The 18,630-nt window shown below is 40.5% G+C and overlaps 1 protein-coding gene across 16 annotated transcripts in view; it reads left to right on the top strand.

Moving 5' to 3' along the window:
- Window positions 1-18,630, top strand: part of DTNA (dystrobrevin alpha) — a 230,041-nt gene that overhangs the window by 61,590 nt on the left and 149,821 nt on the right. The window contains exon 1 of one of the 16 annotated variants that reach the window (XM_064507584.1): window positions 1,184-1,203. The exons of the other annotated variants lie outside the window; for them this stretch is intronic. The gene's annotated coding sequence lies outside the window, so the exon portion shown is untranslated. Of the gene's footprint in view, window positions 1-1,183; window positions 1,204-18,630 lie in introns of those variants that run through there. 16 annotated transcript variants of the gene reach the window in all.

The raw sequence follows: 18,630 nt of genomic DNA, 5'->3' as shown, positions 1-18,630 counted from the left end.
TGGTTGATCACTGCACCTGCATTTTACTTTAACTAAGATAAATGTCAGTGCCCTGCAGCTGAGCCCTTTGATTCAGAATGCAGATGGGAAAGCTGGAAACACATTTATTTTGTAGTTTTTAGCACGGTCAGGTGTGATCCAGAATCCCCAACAGGGTTGCATAGGTAGTAATGTGCTCTAGTCGCTATGAGGAGTTTTGCTTGAGCTTGCAGGTGATCTTCTGTTAGAGGTGTTCAGAGCTCTGCTTACCGCATACTTAGAGAAAGTATTTCTTTTCATTTTAAAGAACTGAGCAAAGTGTCATTCCCAACCCTGCCTCAGTGTCCTCTCTCCTTATAGTGAAACATCAGGTGACTAGATGCTGATGTGCCTTACCTGGCACATTTTACAGTGTTTTTCTACTCCTTGATAAGGCAGGAACATGGACTTGAGGTCATTCCAGCTGCGCTCTCCACTCCTCTGCTCACTGAAATAAAGGCTGCCTGTTTTAGTCAGTAGTATTTGCTGAGGTTAATTTTACATGTGCATTTAGCGCATGTATAAGGCCCTAACCACCATGTGTAAAGATTTACACTGACTTGTTGTATCTCCCTGCTGGTGGGACTCGGGCATGTATTTTGGAAGCAAATGATTATGGTGTTATGTGTGAGCTTATCTGCTCAGTTTCTTCATTTGAATGTAGCCTTCCATGATTAATTACTACTATGAAAACTCAGTCCATCCTGTTTAGAATTGCGTGTGTTTATTCAGTCCATTGTTAAAGCTCGTGCCATTATTCATGCATGATTTTTGCTTCCATGTAAGTTTTATTATATTTTGATCTCCTCTTGTAGTGCCCGACATGCTTTTAAAAACCACTTCCCCCCAAACTGTTATTTCACTGTAATTATAAGAGAACATGGACATGCATAACAAATGAGAATATTACCCACTGGATGTTCCTAGAAACAGGAGAGCACTTACATGCAATACAATACATTAATCATTTATAAGGAGTCAGCTATTAAACTGAACTTTTTTTGATACTGTACATTGAGCACAAAGATGATGTGAAAAGCTTTTTTGATGGAGATGTTTGTGGGCTTTTGAAACTTTCTTTTTTGCTTTAATTTTCTTAAGGTTCCATCATCACACTCTTGCTGTAAGGAGAAAAGGAAAAGCCCAGTCACCAGTTTGGGTGATTCCAGGTTAAAGTACTCTAAAGTATGTGAGTATATATGTATGCATGTGTATATATACATATGTATATATGTATATACACATACATATAAGTATCTGTACACATAGGGGAGTGTGTGTTTTCATCCCATTTCTACAAGCTTTCCTCTTTAAGGGAAGCCCACAGTGTATTTGGTGCTGCGCAGTTTCAGCAGGGCTCCTCAGAGGTGAGGGGTTCACCTGCTTAGACACATTCACAGTGCAGGATCTGTGGTCACTGTAAGCAGATTTTGCAAATGAACTAAACTCTGATACAGCTAGCTGAGCTATCGTTTCCTAACAAAGCTTTATTCCTTAGATGGCTTCAGACTTGCATATTCCATATTCCCACTGATAACAGAAAAAGAAAGGCATGTAGGAAGCTTCAAGTAATCTTCTTTTCAATTGCCTGGGGAGTAAAGTGTCCCCATTCCCCATTCAGACTTAAGGTATGTCTATACGGATGGAAACACAAACTCCCCTCTGCCTCTTCCCCTGGCCGGCTGGCTACGCTCCAACAGCAGCCACAAGCTGGAAAGCTCAGTTAGCGCAGCACTGAGCTCTGTGGTGATGCACAACATTTTTGCAGCTGCTGTAGCTGAAACCCAACTAGAAGTGCCTTACATCTGCGCAGCCCAGGGAGGAAGCAGAGAAGATGGGGTTTGCCCGTGGTGGCCCCCATTGACTTTCCTGGCATCGGGCTTGCTCTCAGTGGAGGTGACAGTGCGGGAAACCTTTGCAGCACTTTTTGGAATTTGAAGCCAACAGGCTCTAGTCCGACTTCCACTTTCAAGGCAGGGTTATTTTTATTATTAATAATAATATTATTAATAGGTCTCTGGGCAATGAGGCAGGGCATTGTTCTGCTTTCCTGGCAATCTGCGCCCCCTTGCTGCAGGAGTAACTGGGCAAGGGGCTGCTGTAGGAAGGCAGCTGCTTTGAAGTAGCTTCACACGACATTAGCAGAAGGGAGGCACAGTCTGGGTCGCTTTAAATTACTTTTCTGCTACAGGCAACAAACCAGAAAGGAGGGATGTCTTGGGGAATTAATAACCACAGCTGATAATTTAGCTTTTAAATAATTTCCAAATATTTTCCAGAGTTTGCAGGAAGTAGCAAAAACAGCAAGAGAGAACAACTTATAAACTATCATCTTTTTTAAGTGCTGAAGTTCGTGTGAAAGAGATTGCAGTTCTCTTTGGAAACAAAAACTGTATTATGAATGGCTGATTGCCACCTAAATCCCTTCTACTCTTCAGACTGGAAAATGCAGCAGTGTAGCAGTATTTAGAATGGCAAGCATTTCAATCTGACTTCTACTCCTGGGATGCATATAGTGGGAATTTGCTAAAACCATGGCACCAGTAATGGGTATGATATCATGGGAGCTTTGCAATTTATACCAAAATTTTGGGGCTCTGATAGTCATCCTAGGCCCCAATCTGAGGTGCAAAACTGGGATTTTTCTTGGTCTGTACTTCCAGATCTGACTATAGGGATTTTTCTGTTTCTCCTGTTTCCGTGGCCACTCCTTAGAGCTGGGTGATGCACATCTGAGCCCTTCACAGCTTCTCTGGTTGAGGAGGGACGAGAGAGGGGACCCATGTGGCCTCTCTTTTCACCTGGCCAGCCTCACTCCTGAGTAAAGCGCATGCATGTGTGCATGTGGGGCAGGGAAGGGAGACTGTCTTTGGAGGAGGCCCAGGTGAAGGCACCCATGACCCCCTTGCGCTTAGCCTTCCTCCTGGGATCAGAGCCCCACAAGGGGATCAGGCTGTCTGAGGGGTTAGGGAAAGAAACCCCACCACTCTGACATCCTACTGCCCTCTGCTCTCCAAAAGGCTTTTGGGGAAAGGACACACCCATTCATTCATAAATTCATTCATTTTTCATTCATAAAATAACCTCATTTCATGCTGTACAAATACTGTAGCAGTGGAGAGTGCATTGCTTTCCAAAGCTTTAAATGTGATATTATTGTTTACGTCAGATTTTCAGAGGTGCTGAGCAGCCGTAACTCTGAATGAAGTCCATGGAAAGCATACACAAAAATCACATTATGGAAGTGTAACTCTTCTTGCCAAGTTTCTCCAGTTTTTCTTTCCATGCCAGTCCCTGATATTTGAAACTCAACTGGTTATTAAAAGTAGTTTCCTTACCTTTTGTATCTTCTTTATCATATATTGTACATGTAATTTATCCTTGTTTTATGCTGTCATATGCAATTCATGATCCAGAACGATGGTGGTTTTACTGACCTTATAGAAAATTGATGGGTGAAATTGCTTGGAAAATAATCTCCAGTGGAAATCTTATTAAAAGTAAAATTCAACTAGTTATTACAGAATTGACAGTCCTATTCATTCACCTGTCGAGGGCAGAATGGAAGGTCAAATAAAATTTGAACCCCTGGTAAAAAACTGTCACTTCATATTAGTGTAACAGGCAGTCCAAAGATAGGATCACATATTACTAAAGATAAGAGGTACAAAAACCCACTTACAGATTTAAAAGCAACATCCTATACAAGTACGGTTATTGAGTAAGATATTCGTATTATCTTCTTCCAAATGACAGCTCTATCTGTCCATAATTCGCTGTGAAGTAAAGAATTTCTGGTGTTCTAGGAGTTCTCTTGACCCTGATGTGAGAACTTTATAAGCTTAACTTATGTCACGCAATGAAAAGCTCCCGGAAATTAAATACAGTATTGCAATTCTAAATCTCTTCTTTCATACATGAGCTAAAGATATTAAAATTTATGCAATAACCAGTATTTATTACTCAATGGACACTTAAAAATTCTAGAACTTGAATTTTTTTATACCTCACATGCATGCAACCACAGTTTAGAATTTATTTCAAGCTAATCGTTTGTCATATCTAATTTTAAAGTTAGCAGAATATAAACTGCCAAACTGTTAAGTCTCTACTGGTTTGCACTTTGCCTGTATAACTCTGAGAGGTCCAAACTATATATTCAAAATTTGGCTTCTAGCTGAGATCTTTTGTGTCCTGCATGTGTTGTTATAGAAACATTTTAAATTCAACTGAAGAAGGAAATGAGATGTCCCTGCCTAGAGTTCCTTTTAGTGTCACAAATAGAGTGGAGGTTCGGTACTGACCGTGCCGTAATTGCATGGCTCCGTAAGTGCCCATTTGCTGCCTAGGGAGAAGGTATTGTTTTGCTCCTCTTTCTCTAAAGGTCGGTTTGTGTAAAACCTGTTCCAGTTTTCCTTTTGGCCCACGAATAGAATTGCATGTTACTTGTCCGCGTATGCTCTTTCCTGGATTTGATATGAGCTCACATCTCGGATTTCTTTTTCATCTACTGAAACATGGCTGTGATAATTTTATCGCAGCAGCCTGTATGGCTCCTCTCGTATTTAAGCACCAATCTGACTAGCTGGGTAGCTTTCAGGCACATGACCTTGGGAGAGGTAAAGACTATTCATGTTGTGAAAGCTTTCGGTACCAGTATGATGTGCGTGTGTTTCATATAACTTTGAAAGGACATGGCATATACAACAAATTGTCCTTCTGTGTCTCCTCGTGCCCAAACTGGCCACTGGCCACTGGCTTTTTCTGGACTTGTTTGAGTTCAGCTGGCAGCTCTGCCTCCTGTTAACTTCCCTCCTTCTCTCTTTATTTTTCTGCTTGCATTGGAGGGTAGCTGACAACATAGCCTGCGATAAACAGAACACACAAAATCCTAACTATCTAGTAGGTTGGTAGCACTGCCAGTTAGGGGAGTTGCCAGTGGGAGTTGTCCCATTGTGGTACCCTGGTTTTCAGGGTATTTATGAAACTTTGAACATTTGAGCAGAACATTTTCAGGCCAGCTGTTTTTCCTTTTTGGAATATTTCAGTGATTCAGTAACACTGAGAACAAGGCTCGCGTGAAAATAATCATTTTTTTTCTGTGTTAAAAGAAGAACTGAGACATTTTCTTTGGTATGCTCTGGCATTCTCATACTTTGGAGCAAGGATGTAAAATTCAGTAGAGTGCATGGCCTTTGTGTAAGGAGTGTTTTATTTGTTCCTGTGCAAGTCTGCCCAAGTTTGGCCTATACATTAGCCCTTGGCAGGGGGGAAGAAATCCAGAGCAGCTTAGAACTGGCTCCAGTGTAAGGTGTTGGAAGAACGCAGCCCCTCTGCACGGGTTCGAGAGCCTCCATGCTGCCTCCTAACACCGGAGTCATTCGTTAGTCCTTGAGCACCTGGCAAACTTCCCATGTGTTTATCTTCATACAACCTTGGGAGACAGGGAGCTCTTATCTAGCTTACAAAGAAAGAACTGTGCACTGAATGAGGAAGTGGTTGTGAAAGAAAGTTTGTCCTGGAGCAAGCAAAGACTCTAGTCTTACCACAAAGAGGACAATTTACAGTTTCACGGGCAACCTGAATTTTGGCATCTCCTGTCTTCTACCTACAGACACTGCTAGCTGAAACAAAGTTAACCTTGTTGCATAAATCTTCTGGAATAATTCTATGTGTAATATGGCATTTCTCCTCATTCTGTTAAGTACAGATGACAGAACGTACAGTGCTTTACAGTAGTTACATGACTTAGCATTCAAAACAACTTTGATCCGGGATGTCAAGTACGTTCAAGCTTCCACGTGTTACTGTGTGAGGTATGTGCAGCATATACAAAGATGACGCAGCGTGCCTGAGCCCGAGAGCCAGTTCTGGTGGCTGCTCTGCAGGGTACAGCACCGCTACGCAGCAGCCTCAGAGCAGAGGAATACTTCCGTTGGCTGGGGAAAAAAGTGGTTTACATTCAAAGTTCATTTCAGTTTTGGGGGGGTAAAGAAACAATTTTCAAAACTTACAGTTTCTGCTAAACTCCAAACACCAACTAAGCTGATCTCAAAGGGAAAAAGGCAGAACAGAACAAATTGAAACAATTGAACAGTTTGAAACCTTGGTTATGGAATATTGGCCAATATTGAGTAGAAAATAATCCTCATGTCATCACTGTGTCTGGTGACAGGATTACAACTGTCTTCTGCTCTGGCTTTTGGGTCTTTTGTACTTTTCTGAGCAGTCTCCCTTTTCTTCAAGAGCCTTTTGATTTAATTTCGCTTTCTTCACTTTGGTCAGATGAGTGTTATATCCAGCTTATTAAATGTCCCATGTTTACTGTATTTTGTTCATGTGAATAAGTTTGCTTGGGAACAATGTGAAACTAGCATGATGGAGGGAGCAAAGAGTAAATTTGTTTTTTTTTTTTTCTGTCTACATAATACTTCTGGATATGTTTCTCTGTTGATCCTCTAATCCTCTTACATCTGCCTAAATAAATTCTTTATTGTGGAAAATGACTTTGCAGTTTATAACGCTGCAAGATCACTGCCTCCTCAAAAGATCTTGTTTGTGTAGTGCCTTTTTGCTTTCAGACTCACTGCTGCTGCTCCAGTTTCCTTTTGAGTAGTGATAGCTTAAGATTATATGAGAGGCAAAGTTTGCAAGAAACAATTTTTTTGTTTTTTTTTTTACAAGGCCAACTTGCACATGTTGAAAAATGAACGAGCTCTGACAAACGGGAGTGGTGGTGTCTTAAAGAGATACTGTGGCACTCCCCATCATCTGTAATAAGAAGGCTTTGGGGGTTTTTCTTATCTGTTTCACAAGATTTTCTGTGATTGCTTCTCCTGCCTTTCACCTCACTGGACCTCATGTTTCTGGACTGCTTGATGAGAAATATTCTGGCTCAGACATAAAGAACATGAAGAAGAAGGTATGAATACATCTCAATGATTCTATCTCTGCAAACAGTTTCCCAAAATGATAAAGTATTTTATCAGCTGGAGAACTCAAGAAAATCCATAGTTAAGTGGTTTATTGAAGGCACGGCCTTAAGGCAGATCTTCCCACTATTGAGAAATATATGTCTGTAATTTTGGAATTTTGGAATTTTTGGAATTTTATGTTTGGAAACAAAAAGAAGAAAATCCCACATCCTAACAATTTCACCAGACAAAGGTTGCCTTTCTGACTTATTCAAAGTAACAGTCCATTTCACATATTTATACACTGTAATTTGTGTGTTAAATCACAGGCCTTTTTATATGCATATATTAAGAGGTACAGAAAGCTATACTGAACACAGTCATTATTTAAATAAGCTCTGGGCTTTCACACCTGAATAAATGGATGACCAGCTGCTTATGTAAAAAGATTTTTAATTAAGACAGGAAAGTAACTGAGAAGTTTCATGGGCAAACATATTTCCCAATGTTGAGATAATGCAGGAAAATTGTGAACTTCATGCTACAGAAATGGAAGGATGCTGAACTGAATGAGAGTCACTGCAGGCAGATTACGTGCAGATACCAGCAACTGTGAGCTTATATCGCTGCTGCAAGTGGTTTCATGTGTACAGAAATAACTGCTGTGCAGGCCAGGCTAAGTGCCAAAGTCATCTTCTCTGCTTGTACCGTGCGGAGGTTGCCAGCACTTACCCCAAAAGTGACGTAGCTATTGGCAGGCGAAAGTTTAAACTATCAGTGATCACTTTGATGTCTGAAATATAATACAGTGTGTAGGAGACTGATGAAAGATAGTTACAAAAGAATGGCAGAGACAAGAATCTCTCCGCTTCCATGATGAGAAATAACAGATGGGCAAAGAAGCTGCCCTGTTTTCTGGAGGCCACAGAGGAGAATATGAGTGCGGAGCCCAATTACAATGGTAATTTTGCCATTGTTGTCATGTCAGGCACTGTGCAAGGCGCCCAGGTGCTCTGATGATAGGTGCAGCACAGAGCAGAGAGCAGGAGATGTGGTGTTCTGCCATCTTAACAGCCAGAAAATTACAAGTCACTTGAATTCTGTTTGCAAACAAAATTCAGGCTTCTGTGTACAAATGGCATTAAAAGGAAAAGCTTAAAGGGAAAAAAAAGCGCTTAGATTATGAAAAGTTGAAAATCTTGCCTGTGTAATTGTACGTAAAATCTCTGACAGTTACTCCCTTATTTTGTGCATCAAGTAGTCTTTAAACAAAATCCTTCTGATAGATCAACTGGGAAATGGATCCAGGTATCAACTCAAGTGGTCTCACTCTACTAACATAAATTGTGGCTCTGGAGATGAAGCTTTGCCTCTGGCTTAGTGCTAAAGGAAGTAAAACTCTTGCTTTCAGATCAAATTTGTAGTTCACAGGATACACGATACCATGAGATATGCTTCTTGTCCCGTGGATTCTCACCTTACACAGCAGAACAGAGAAGCCACTTCACTGGAGGCACTGAACAAAGAAGCAGATATGGCTTGTTCACAAAAGGTCCCATTGCTAATGTCATCAGTTAATAGGCAGCACAACATATAACAAAATGACTTCTTCGAAGAAAATTTTGTTGTTCGAGTTTTTTCTAACTATCTAGGAGGATATAGTGTTGTCAATCCTTCTACATTCAGGAACATAAGCTAATTTTTTGAGAGCTTCTTTGTTTTTACTCTCTCATAGGATTTTTCCTACCTCAGTAGCACCTCTATTTATTTAACGACCCCTATCTGGAATTAAAAATACTTGAATTTACAATATTGATTCTTAGAGAAACTATTAAAATTGGAGCACCTGTTATGAGGCATGACAGCTTTTTATGATCTCTGTTTACCCATTCTTTACACTTGCCGAAGAGTCTTGTTTGCTTTGTACATATCGTAGAGGATGACGCTTTCTTGGGCAGGGGTGCTCTTTGTATGTGTTTCTTGCTCCTAGCATACAGTCATTGCTGCACAAGATGGCCAGACCCTCGCTGGGTCAGATTCTGGCTGCTTAGAGCATCTTGGTTTGCATTTCATTTTTAAAGAATGAGTACTAAAAGAGAGTTTTAAAGATTTGATCTTTATCAAAGTAATTTCAGGTCTGAGCAATCTCTGTCAGGACTCTCACTTATGGTTATGGTGGGCATATATTCCACACTGCAAGGAAAGTAGTAATTTTTTCAGATAAATCAGCTGGTCTAGAATCTATTATTACTATTATTATCATTATTATTATTTTAATGTGGAAAGGATGATAAAACATGAGCTTTTCTCAGCAATATGTCAGTTTTGTATCATCTTGGCAAGAGCTCTGGCATCCAGATTAATATATCTAGCTGAAGAGGTAGAGATCCCAACATGCTGAACAGTTCGCTGACTGAGACATTTAGGCTATGTCTATTCCATTAAAGGTCTCTCAGAGTCTTCTCTGGCACTGAGGCAAACTAGCCCGGCACAGCACATGGCCGTACCATTAAACTCTGCTAATCTCCAGAGCCAGGTGGCCACAAGCAAACAGCCTACTGGAAATGTCCCTGGCCCCTGCAAACTCCCAAACCGTGCCCGGGAACTGCCTGGAAGAACGACAGATGTCCAGGGCCAAAACCATTCCAGGCACCGATGTAACGTTTAGCGGTATAGGCAGCAGTGCCAGTTCCCAGGAACATTCCCTCACTCGGCTTTGGTTACTAATGTAGACATAGTTTTATCAGGGAAATGGAACCAAATAAAGGAAAAGAAGAGTTTTGGTTCCAGTCGCTCACCATCACATTTCAAGACAGCTGTCATAAACCCTGTTGCACATTATAATAGATTGTTCAATAACTCTGGGCAAGCTGCCTCCCTAGCAGTTCCCAAGTTAAGCTGGAACAAATCTTCCCTGAGAAACGCCAGAGCCCAGCTTGACTGCTTGTCTTTTGCTGGGCAGGATCTTGCTATCAGCAGGATTTTTCAAGAGACGTTACATGTTTGCTTTTCAAAATCGATGAAAATATTTGTGGGGAAATCTTGCCATTGGATACAAAAAAGTTTGTCTTCTACACCTACCACTATAGTAAGTATGCTTCTCTCAACAACCAGTGCCCTAACTGGTTTTAGCCTACCTCAGATATTTTTTCAGACTGCTTTATGCATTCTATTGTCAGGGTATTATTTCTTAGGTAAAACCCAAAGTGTATATTCCTGCTGATTTTTAGGTTTTGCTTCTGCACTTAAAGCTCTGACATTCTGGTAAGACACCTTTCAAAAGAAGTATTTTAGTTTTCAATTTCAGTGCTGTCTGAATGCCCCTTCAAAAGGTGGAATAAACTGCACTGATTTCTGGAGTTAATTTTTTCCCCAAATTCCTCTCTATCTGGCATTTTATTTTCTTCTGTTTACAAAAAAATAAATTCGTATTGGTACCTTAATGCACAGAACACGGTGGTGTTATTATATTTTAAGAAGCAACATGTAGCTCTGCGACCCCAGAGGTGCCAAATATCGTTGGTGCATGTTTGCAAATAGATAAACAGTTTGGGTAGGAGACATTGGTTTTAGAAGTATACTGAGCTTCTAGGGACAGTCAGCTTCAGTCCAAATTGTTCCGAATTCTGTCTGGATATTCTTATACGTAGGCAGAAGAGGACTCACAGTCAGGAGGCAAGCTAAAGGACTAGTATTGCACAGCTCTGATTCGTGTTCAGAGAAATATTTTCCTGATTCATGACTTTAAAGGAAACAGTTATTCATGCACTCAGTACTAAGCATATAATTCATTCTACACGAGGTCTTAAAATTAAGCACACAAAGTCTGTATCCATTTCTACCTTGTACGTGAAGGTCTAAGTATGTGCTGGTTGCTCAACTTGTTAATGTAGCTGTATTCAAATACCGTAACAATGAGCATAGAGGGAAAGCTTAAACGCAGTAGAGCTTGCCCACCTTTTATTCCTACCTGATTTGCTAAGGCTATCCACAGTGTCTAGAGGCTTGAGAAAAGAAAACGTATCTGTGTAGGCCAGCTAAAACCGATGAGCACTCGGCAGTCTAATAATAACAGTAAACACAGTGACATTTTTAGGGAGGTGGATTTATTTCTTTTCTTACAAGTAAATTCTGTGCTGAGTAAGCAGGCTAGTTCTGTACTTTCCTTAGTATAAATTGTAAATTTGATTTGACATAGATATCTTTTTATCCTTGAGCTAAAGTTTCTTGTTTAATTTACAGATATTTTCATTTTCCTTAGAGACAAGTCTTTCCTCACACTTACCCTGACTCTTATAATACGGTAGCTTTGGTTTACAGTTTTGTGTTCATAGTTTCCTATGTGTAGCTAATTCTAGAAAAGCGTGATGAAATGCATTTAAAGATGTTTTGATACTGGTGATTTTGCATGTAAAATGCCATTATTGGATTTTTCAAGTCACAGGCAAAGCCGAACTGTTGAATCCAGCTGAGAACTTGATCCACAGCCTAATATGGATATAGAATGTATCTGGCTTCAGTGTTTCAGATCACTAGCCTGCCAGAATTTCACTTCGGACCGTTTGCATGATGAATTCATCCTGAGCAGTAAACAAAATGTGGTTAATGCTCTAAATAGACTACCCTGTTTCCTGGGTTCTTAGTGGTTCAACATTTTTCTAAATCCACTAACAAGGTTTTTTTCAAAACAGAGAATTCACATTTCAGATTTTCGTTACATCCATGCGTATGTATATAGCAAAGCTACAGCTTTGTGAAATGGTTGTTTTAATTTGAAACTGAGCTTCAAATGAGCTGAGTTTTACTATTTTTTTGTGTTGCTGTTGTCCTCTTATTTACAGACTCCCTGCTTTTAAAGATTACCCTGAAAGTGATATTTTTAAACATAGTACTATCATGCTAGAAAGAACTGAGCACTTCGTGGGTAGGACACAGTTCAGCTGCTGTCTCTGTGCAAATGTTCTAAGTCCTGTTGGAGAAGCCACTCGAACACTGATGTAAACTTTCAAAATGTTGGATTACCTCATTTTTCCATTGTTTATAATTGCCAAGAAAGTTGATTAAAAATCAAAATCTCTCTTCAGTGCCACTCCAGACGTGTATGGTAGAGTTCTCTTCTTAGATTTGTGTTCTTGTATCATGGTCTGTAGCAATAGAGGTTAACTGGTAGTGGGACACTTGGACATCACACAAAAGCCCACCTCAGTGAATGTTTTTAAGCAGTAATATTAACTGTATGAAAAGTTATGACAGGTCCTAGAAAATGAAGCAGTGCTTTCTTACCAATGATTTGGCCCTTTTTTTTCGCTCTGATCATCAGAGCTAATAATTAACTTGCCAGGTCTCACCTGTTCTCTTCCAGTGTGTTGGCCCTGAGAGAGTCACCAGAGAATTACAAGAGCTGCTTTTTCTGGAGGGCTGTATTACCTCCCAAACTTTGCTCGGTAGTAAGAAACTCTCCTATAATTTCATGTGGCTGTTATCTGGGACCACCTTTAATAATGTATTCAGCTGTGGTGGTTGCTTTTCACTGCTGTTCCACATCATAGAAATAGGACCACCAAGCCCTATTGGTACCCTTAGCATTTCATTTGTGCCAGCAGTGGGGTTATTACCAAATCTGCCTAATTGCTGACAAGGTCAGAATGTGTGGGGGTACATCCCCTCAAAGAGTAAGAGCTCAGGAAAAAAAAATATAGGTACACTTTTATGTTTGAGATCCTCAGTGTGATAGAAAGTGTGTTATTTCTATCACAATCCCCTACAGAATTATCCAAGTTAATTGTTTTGGAGATCTGAGAGTGCAGTTGTTTTATTTGAAATTTCATCTTGCTTTTTAAGGAAGAAAGTAATTAACCCTTGAAGAGTGAATGATTTGAGGGAATGCACATCATTTAGGATTTTTGTGAAGCTTAATTGATTTCTAGACTCCTCTCATCACCTTTCCTGGTGTACATTTTAGCCCCAGACTGGATGCTATTGGACATACTCCATTACTAGCACATAGATTCCTTGGAGAGGGATCTAGTTCCCTGTGAAGAGTGTGGGACACTTCTGAAAACTAGCAGGGGATGAAAAAGAAAAGCAGTGCAATTCATTTGTCTTTTGAGTCCTTGAAAATAGCAATGTAGTTCTTCATTTTGTCCAAATATCATTGATTTCTTCTATAACATTGGGAGTACTTGTAGCATTGTAGGTAAGTTTTTCATTTTGCTGTTGTTCCCAGCGCTGGTCTTGTAAACATTCATACATGTGCTTTACTCTGTCCAGCTAATTAATTCTGCCTACTAAACAAGTGTTCAAATATTTTTCATAAAAATCAAATTTCCTCCTCAAATTCCTTGGATTAGGAGAAGATATTTATTAGGTACCCTCATTCACTAATATTTCAGTACGTGATCAAGGGACCATGTGTGCATCTTACAAGATAACAATGCAAACGATCAAAATGTTTGTGTTCAGATTCCATTCTTCATTATGTCATAGCGTAAAGAGTAGATAAACAGGGAATATATATAGAAATGTTAGAATCATTATTCTGTATTGCTAGGCATTTAAAAGAAGTTACCAATGAGGAAAATCGGTGGAAAACTAAATGGACTTATATAGGTGATGAAATTCCTAGTTGTTCTGATGCAGCAGCAGAAAAAAGCTACGGGTTGGCTACAAAATGAATAATTGCTGAGAATATAGGAGAGGTGAATAGTCTGTACCTCCTCATCACAATTTTGACTCTAGATACAGCTTAGTTTTCCTCAATATTTGCAAGTAGTTTTCAAATTATGGCAAATAAGCCTAAAGAATTATTGTTTTATGATTATTGTTACCATTATGGAGTAAAACTTAACATCCAGGTCTAATAAAAATATCTTTTTTAATCTCCAATCAATTGGAAATGAAAATATTTTGTTATTTTTAATAGGAATTTTAAAGGATTTTTTATAGGTTAGTACAGAGCTGTTGGGTTTGGGGTTCTAGCACAGCTTTATATGTGCTTAAGTGGTCATGGGGGTGAAACAGACCAGGTTTTTTTCATATTTAGAGTTCAAAGCTGAATTAAATAGTCTGTAAAGTAATCTAATGTCTTAGAAAAACACAGATAAGGATTTTCTTTTTCTTGTAATTCAACATTTTCTCTTGAGAGAATATTTGTGAAGTACAAAATGGAGATTAAACAAAGTCTTCTCTGACTGGCATTCAGCCACAAAAGGCTTCCTAGTACCTTGCCTATGAATCAGGAAGGATATGGGAGTTTATCTCTGCAGAGCATACACCCTGCACTGCCTGTGCGTCCTCATAAATCTGCTGCTGGGTACACACAGCCTCCAAGCTGCTCTCAAGTCGGAGCAGTCATCCAGGCGGATAAGCTAGGAGGGCTGTGCAGTAGCACAGCCGTTCCTCTGTCGCTGTCCTTGGACAATACACCCCAGCTCTCATCTTGTCTTGACCCCATCCTCCCTACCACCATGAGCAGAGAAGAACTTCTAGCTGAGATTTCAAAACACCTTGATCACAGGCTGGCGTACTCGCTTTGTGTCGGACTGAATCCTGCTCATTTTTGTGGAGATAAAGCCGGCCAAAACCCCAGCCATCTCATGTTCTCCTCTTCACCCCAGGCGTTGCAGGCAGGCAGGTTCTTCTTTAATTGATGCAAGCGATTAGGAGAGCACCCTGCAGTACTTCAGCACGAAGAGCCAGAGAATCCACCCTCAGGTGCATAGCAAGTGTAGAAATGGCTAAAAGGCAGTTTTGTGCACTTTGGTACTGAGATTGGCTGGGCATGCAGGACAGTATCTAGCTATGTTTTGGCCGCAGCAGAGTGTATCCCTGGGACCTGCCCCCTAATTTTCCGAATCAGGAATGTGTTGGATCATGTAGCAATTCCTAACCTGGCTGCATGTGGAAAGCAGGGTGGGCATGGTGTGAAGGGAAGTCTTGCCTGTAGGAGAAGCTGGGGCACAGGCAAAATGCACACCTGAGCCCAGGAGCTGGGGATCATTTCTGTGTCCAGTAATATAGAAGTGTAACCAAAGTTATCTATATAATTAAGAGAGATCATACACTTCCATAGGGAACCAACACCTAAGCCAATCTTCTTTTGAAATTTCTGTAACAATTGCCAAGGACAGACTGAGGGCAAATTAATCAGGATGCTAGGTTGTAGCATGAACCAGTGAAATACAGTCTCAAGTAACTGTATGCTTGTTTCAGCATCTTGAAAGGAAGTGGGCATTCACATGTTTTATATTTAGCTTGCGAGGGAAGAGTTATTTAATGTTCCTTTATATCTCATCTCTGAAAACATTCTCACTAAGCAAGATCTGTAGTCTTGGAGCTAGTTAACTCAAGACTTTCTTGTCTTGTGAAAATTCATTTTTGCAAAGGGGAATTGCTGAAATTATTTTTCCCTATAAAATTTTAAGTAGAACTTATTCCATACTCCAAAAGCAGTAGAGTTAGAACACTTTCCACTGCTGGCAGTGATTTGTGATTCACAGTATATGGCTGGGTGCATTTTGCTTTCAGAATGTCATAAGTATTTTCAAATTTTTATTGCAGAATTGCTTGTGTTGCCATTTGATGTGATTTTTGTCACCTGTTAAAGTATATACTGTTTGTTTACTTATTTTTTTCTAAAAGTATATTTTCATTCAGGATTTTAATAGTATTGCTGTGTCTGGATCTTAAATCTCTAAGAAGAGATGGTATAAACTACTCGTTTATAGCTAGTGATGAAAAAAATTCTCTCCCACTTCCCCCCTGAACTTCAGTATCATGGCTTATTCTTCAGGTTACTGAAAATCAATAAATATTTATAATGCTTCATTTTCCAGCAGTTGGGTAATGAATGAGATTGTGAGATGTCTCTGGTCAATACTCATACCTCTCTTGTAGCACTCTTGGGTCAACAAACATTTCTCATGCACCTTGAACTCCTTGCGAAGCTGCTTTTATTTTCCATGTTTTATTTTTCTGTGAAGCAGCAGAACAGTGTCAGCAGCTGTGAAAGGAGAGCTCTGGTCTTCCTGAATGGACAAGGCAATCTGCAAAACATGTATTAAAAATAAAACAGGAAGTCAATTTGATTATTAATTTTTAGAAAATGCATGTCTACCTATCAGAATGACTACCTAGCAGAATGACTCCTATTATTAACAAAAAGGAGAGCCTCTGTGCCTGGACAATGTACTTTCCAGCTATTTGTAGTATCTTTTCCCCTAATTATGGCACAGGTTCTTTCTATATTAAGGCCTAAGACCTGTGCGAATAATGAGAGGCCTATCATTAGTGGTTGTGAATAGTAAGTATTGAACAGAATGGTGAGGATAAATAGGTCTCAGATAAAAAAGATGAACTGGGGTTTTTTGTGCATTTACAGTTCGCTTTAGTAAAAAGCAGCATATGGCAACACTAGCAAGGAAGAAGTCATGCCTCTCAGAGACTCTCCCCTAGCTTAAGGAGTTAGTAATTGCTTACCACCCTCATAAAAGAAGATTATTGGCATCCCCGTGCCAAGCACAATGCATGTGGGTGATGGAAAATAAGGCTTCCCCCAGACCTAACCACCTGCTTGAGGAGCAGCGATAGTGGCAGGAGGGAAATCCACACAAAAGTCAGTGGAGACTGATGACTGATGTCTGTTTTCACTGCCAGAGGGGAACCAAAGCTGCTCTGCCACACGGCAAGCTTCTCCTTTGTGCATCTCTTTTACCCTCAAGAAGAAACTAGAGTGTTTATTTGGAGCCTGCTGAGGAGGAGCAGGGACTGCCTACACACCTGCCAAGAAAGGGAATCCTAAACAACTGCTCCATCTCAGAAGAGATTGGGAGCTGGGCCAAAAATTTCATACGTGGATGATTAAAATTAGACTCCTGCATCCATATGTACATTCTCATCTTGAAAACACTGCCTTATTTCTTTCCTCATGCCTTTTATGTAATCCCCTAATGCACTGATGATTCCCGATTTCCTGTAGCTCTGACAGTGGCCCTCATATGCAGCGAAAGTAAATTTGTCTTCCCTCTCTATAATCATACTTGATCACACACATTGGAACACAGCTTCTGTTTTGCACTTTCAAATAATATTCCCTTGACAAGCATCTTTTTGAAAGAGGAAAAGTAATAATCTCTCCTTTGGAAAAAGAGCCAAGAGTGCAAGTGGATTTGGCTTTTTGCCTCTCCTCATGTATTTTTTTTTAAGCCTGACCAAACAGAGAACTTCCTGTAACTGGCACTCACTGCTGAAGAGGTCCAGGTCTGGCTGGAAAGGTGTTTCAAGGAGAAAGGAAAGAGGGATTGCATGGAAAGGTAGGCAGACTGGCACACCACTTCACTGCAATATGCTTGTCTCCAGCCTGTTCTCTTCGTAAGCACCAAAATCACTGAAGGAGAAAGAGTGAATAAGGCAGAAAGGGTATGGCTGAACCACCTCTACTTGCACGAGATGTACACTCTCAGTGAGCCACAAAAACTGTTGACGCAGAAGGACTTTGTGCCAAATTTGAGCTTTCCATGTCTTGTCAGCTGGATAAGGACATGTGAATGCTTATCATCATCAGATAGTCGTTTGATCCAGGCTCCCAAGAGCCCTGAGGTAGTCAAGACCCCCCGTTCATCCAGAAAGAAATCCACATGTTTCAAAAGAATTAAAGCGTTTCTTGATGTTCCCCTTTTAATAGTCCTTCCTGGAAAAATGGGGAGATTTCCTGGACTGCCAGTTAGTGACTGCTAGAGAGGCCCTATGAACACTACTGTTTTACAAACAGCTGGGCTTCTTCATCCTCCTGCTTCAGGCTGTAAAGCCACCGCAGCGTTTAAGGGCATCTTGTGCCGAGGGCAGGGGATAACTGCACTCCCCCCGGGGTTGCTCCCTTGGCCCATGACCAGGCTTCAAAGAGAGAAATCTTCCATGGGGGCCTCCCTTAGGCAAGGATATGGCCCACCACCCTGCGTGCTTCGCTGTCTCGGGCTTGGCGGTGACTGCGCTGGAGATGCCGGCTGGCCCCTAGTGCCGTCGTTTCCCGTTCTCCCTTTCGGATCTGCTGGAAGGGCTCCAGGCTCCTGGGTGCAGGCCAAGGCAGACGGACAGCGAGAGCTCATGTACACCCAGCTCTTGCCCTAACATGGAGCTGGGACACAGCTGCAGGGCACACCCTGATTCAGAAGGGTTTTTTTATATCAAAATTAAGGACAGAGCACCTTGTATAGCAAAGCAAAGTTTATAGCTCATTTCAGCCTGGCAGAAGACTCTTCAGACCTAATAGTGATGGCATTGCCTCCTGACAACCCAGGAGTGTTTATGGGAGATAGATAGTTTATCTGAAGCCATTCTTTCATTCCCGATTATTTTACATTGTTCTCCCAGAGCCTCAAAATTAAACAAAAGCAGTGAAATCATAATGAAACATCCCAATAAAAGACTCACGTGAAATTCATAAATTTTTGCAGAGCAGTTCTGCACTATTCCCAAAATCCTGTCAGACATCATAGTTTTAATAAGACTTACACTTTATGCATGGCTTATAAGCACCTCCCTCCGTCAAAGAAATTTTCCTGGTAATTTAATGTGGAGTATGGGGTTATATTCAAGGTTTCCTAAACAGAATTGTTAATATTACAGCTGCAAAGATTCAATGAGCACTAGCAAGAGCACAAAGTAAGTAAGTTTCATAGGGACATAGAAATTTCAAGAACTG

Source organism: Dromaius novaehollandiae, chromosome 2 (genome assembly GCF_036370855.1).
Source record: "Dromaius novaehollandiae isolate bDroNov1 chromosome 2, bDroNov1.hap1, whole genome shotgun sequence".
Lineage (NCBI taxonomy): Eukaryota > Metazoa > Chordata > Aves > Casuariiformes > Dromaiidae > Dromaius > Dromaius novaehollandiae.
This window is presented reverse-complemented; position numbering and strand designations above follow the sequence as displayed.